Here is a 4,771-nt window from a genome sequence, read left to right as displayed (position 1 = left end):
CCCGATACTAAAAATCTCTCTCTCCTCGAGCTCTAATGACAACAACAACCACGGTGGCTGCATCAATAGCAACCTCAGAAAGTGTAGCATATCGGTTATCGAAGTACTGATGGGTTTTGAGCATTCTAACACTTCCTAAGTGTACATGCAACCCTAATAACCTTGGATCTATGTTTGTCTAATTATCATGCAAAGTTGAATTCCAAGGTTATATTCCTATCTAGCATACATAGGGAACAATTTTTAAGTTGAATAAAAGATAGAATAACTTACCTTATTGTTGCTTATGATCCTTGAAACCCTGTAAGCCTAGCACCCCAAGTGTGATGCCTCAAATGCTTCACACAACACCAAATGCTCTTGGAAATACTTTTGAGAGAATACACACTTCTTGAAATCGGCCTAGCCCTCTTGTTTCATATGTGTAGCCAATTTTGGTGGAGAATGGGATTCTTATATAGTGTTGACACATCTAGGGTTACACCATGTAAACCCTAATGTGTCATGACTCTTCATTTCCATGACCCATGGGTTTGTAACTCCCATGGAGCATCCATGGAGCATCCTATGGGTGGAACCCAACTTGATAATCCATGGAGCCTCTTAGCCCACTATACAAGATATGAATGATTTACATAATCAACCCATATATTTAATTAGTTATCTTTTGATCACTTAATTAATTCTAAATTAATTCTTGATCAAACTAATCAAATAATATTATTAATATATTAGAACTTATAATATATTAATAATCTCCAAGTGTTATTTCTCTCATTTAGTCTATCCAATTGCATGGTGCCATGCAACCCAAATGGACCATGTCGGGTTGGGTCAAGTACTGACGCGAAATAGTTATGGACTTAGACACCTTATCCAACAGTCTCCCACTTGGATAAGTCTAATAACTATAACTCCAGTACTTCAGGAACCGACTGGCAATCGTAGCTCTTTCAAGGTCTCTCGGAACTGAGAAGATGTTGATATGCCATTTAAGATAAGTGATCATATAATCATCTGTTCTAGATATCAGCCGGACAAATACATGGAACAATGTCTTACTTATTGTCCAGCAGTTTGTTTCCCGATTTCTGATTTGTTTGACAAAGAACTTAATTGAACACATCAACTTAGTTCTGATCGGGCCCGGTACATAGGTCAAACCAAAATCATCGAGGGGCCCAAATATCAGCTTCTAATCCAAGAAGGAACAGATAAACTTCGACTCATATGTTTGTTCTACCACTCATTAAATTATACACAAAAGCACATTTTATAACATCGAGTTACCAATGCGTTTTCGTACAATCAATGCATAACCAACTTGTAAGTAACAAATCATATCTCTAGGTTTGAAGACTTATATGATATTACCGTCTCACGATCACTCGAGATAGAATTCCATGAAGTGATTCCAGTGAGTGTGGGTTAAGTCCAATGCTCAAAACTTATGAGCACTCATGATTGTTGTAGCCTTGTCCAACACCTTAGACCTCTGCAACCAATCATGACAGTCTTGATTCATACCTACTTCCGACATATGACCAACTGTGGAGGTTTGAATAATATGTTATACCAAACAAAATTATTCTAGAAGTCAAAACATGCAAAAGAAATATAGTAAACGATCGACAAGAGATAGCAACACTTTACTTGTAAATAAAACACCTTTTATTCATCATCTAATGTCAATTACACTTTACAAATTTCGAGGTTATCTAACTACTAAATCTAATATCATCCTTCAGCCCTATGCTCCGAGCATGCTGGAGATACGTAACCCGAGTCAGTCCCTTCGTGAGGGGATCTGCTGGGTTCTCATCCGATGATACCCTCTTTGCCACGAGGAGTCCTTCTTCTATTCGATGTCTGATAAAATGGTATTTTCTGTCGATGTGTCTGGATCTCCCGTGATCCCTTGGTTCCTTGGCTAAGGCAACAACGCTTTCACTATCACAGAAAATTTCCATTGGCTCTTTAATAGCTGGTACAACTCCAAGGTCTCCAATGAAGTTCTTCAGCCATATCGCCTCCTTTGCTGCCTCGCTAGCTGCAATATACTCTGATTCACAAGTTGAATCAGCCACTGTCTCTTGCTTGGAACTCTTCCAAGAAATTGCTCCTCCGTTTAGGGTAAAGACCCAGTCCGACTGAGAGCGGAAATTATCCATATCAATCTGGAAGCTAGCATCACTATACCCTACAACTCTCAAGTCATCACTCCCACCGAGGGTAAGGACCCAGTCCTTAGTCCTCCGTAGGTACTTGAGGATATTCTTTACCACAGTCCAGTGTGCCTTGCCAGGGTTCCCCTGATACCTGCTAACCATGCTCAGGGAAAAGGCTACATCAGGTCGAGTACACGTCATAGCATACATGATCGATCCTACAGCCGAAGCATAAGGTATTCGACTCATTTCTGCTATCTCAGCCTCAGTGCTAGGGCTTTGTGTCTTACTCAATCTGGCGTTACTCTGGATGGGTAACTCTCCTTTCTTGGAGTCCTGCATGCTGAATCTCTTTAGCACCTTATCCAAGTAGGTACTCTGACTAAGTCCAATTAGTCTTTTACTCTGATCTCTCAAGATCCTTATCCCTAGAATATAGGCAGCTTCTCCTAGGTCCTTCATAGAGAAACACTTCCCAAGCCAGGACTTAACTTCCTGCAGAGTTGGGATGTCATTTCCTATGAGTAGTATGTCATCCACATACAATACCAAAAAGCTAACTATACTCCCACTAGCCTTGACATACACGCAAGACTCATCTTCACTCCTAGAAAAGCCAAATTCCTTGACCTTTTCATCAAATCAAAGATTCCATCTGCGAGGTGCTTGCTTCAATCCATAAATGGATTTCTCAAGCTTACACACTCTATTAGGGTACTCGTTGCTGACGAAACCCTCTGGCTGACTCATGTAAACATCTTCAGCCAACTTTCCATTAAGGAAAGCGGTTTTGACATCCATTTGCCATATTTCATAGTCATGAAATGCAGCTATGGCTAACAGAACCCAAATAGACTTAATCTTGGCTACTGGAGAAAAGGTCTCATCATAGTCCACTCCAGGAATTTGAGAGAAGCCCTTTGCAACCAGTCTAGCCTTATAAGTGTGTACATTACCATCCATGTCGGTCTTCTTCTTGAAGATCCATTTGCACCCTACTGTCTTACGACCTGGTACATTCTCAACCAAGTTCCAAACTTTATTGTCATACATGGACTGTATTTCGCTGTCCATTGCCTCTTTCCACTTGGCTGACTCAGGGCCTGCCATGGCTTCCGCGTAACTGTTAGGTTCATCCAGACCTATCAGTGTCTCATCACTGATAAGTGTATCTCCTTCTGCAGTAATATGGAATCCATAGTAATGCTCAGGAGCATTCCTAACCCTCGTGGAACGCCTTAGAGGTACAGACTTGTCAATTGGCTCAACAGGAACTTCCTCCTCAAGTTGAGTGCTAGGGTTTGATGTTCCTTCACCGCTTGACTCTTGAATTTCTTCAAGATCAACTTGCCTCCCACTGTTTCCTTGGCTTATGAACTCTCTCTCTATCTAAAGAAAGCCCTCCTAGCTACAAAGACCACATTTTCACTAGGTCTGTAGAAGAGGTAACCAAAGGATTGCTGTGGGTAGCCGATAAAAATACACCTCTCGCTTCGAGGTTCGAGCTTATCATGAGTCTCGCGTCTCACGAAAGCCTCGCAACCCCAAATCTTGATGTGGTCTAGTTTGGGTACTTTACCAGTCCACATCTCGTGAGGAGTTTTGGCAACTTTCTTTGTAGGGACTAGATTAAGGATATGGGCGGCAGTCTCTAAGGCATACCTCCAGAATGAGATTGGTAGCGAAGCTCGACTCATCATGGAATGAACCATATCCAACAAGGTTCGATTACGCCTCTCAGCCACACCATTCAACTGTGGTGTCTTGGGAGGTGTTAATTGTGAGACTATCCCAGATTCCCTTAGATAGTCAAGGAACTCTGAACTAAGATACTCACCACCACAATCGGATCGAAGCATCTTAATGTTCCTGCCCAATTGATTCTCGACTTCCTGTTTAAATTCCTTAAACCTTTCGAAAGTCTCTGACTTATGCTTGATTAAGTAGACATATCCATATCTACTGTAATCATCAGTAAAAGTAAAATAATAACGATTAGCATCCCTTGTGGCATGTTTGAATGGTCCACACACATCCGTGTGTACAAGGTCTAACAAACCTTTACCCCTCTCACACGAGCCTGTGAAGGGTGACTTTGTCATTTTTCCAAGTAAGCATGATTCGCAACTATCATCTCACTTTAGGTCAAATGACTCCAAGACTCCATCCTTTTGGAGTTGGCCTATGCGTTTCTTGCTTATATGTCCAAGACGACAATGCCATAATGATGCTTTATCCAAGTTATTATTGTTAATAGAATCAATACACAAAACATTATTTCCTAAGTTATCTACAACAAATACAGCTTCATACACACCATCACAAGGTAATGCTTTAAAATAAAGAACATTATTAAAGAAAACATCAATAGAACCAACTTCATTATTAAATGAAAAGGTAAACCCTTTTTTGTACAATGCATGAAAGGAAATAATATTTCTTGCCATTTCTGGCGAATAACAACATTTATTCAAATCTAAATTTAACCCACTACTTAGCGACAAAGTATAAACTCCAATCTTGGTGACAGGTGTAATTTTCCTATTCCCCATGATTAAGTTTATTCTTCCTTGCTCCACATTCTCACTTCTTCTTAGTCCCTG

Source organism: Lactuca serriola, chromosome 9 (genome assembly GCF_051521515.1).
Source record: "Lactuca serriola cultivar US96UC23 chromosome 9, Lser_US96UC23_V15, whole genome shotgun sequence".
NCBI lineage: Eukaryota > Viridiplantae > Streptophyta > Magnoliopsida > Asterales > Asteraceae > Lactuca > Lactuca serriola.
Note: the sequence above shows the minus strand (reverse complement) of the source record.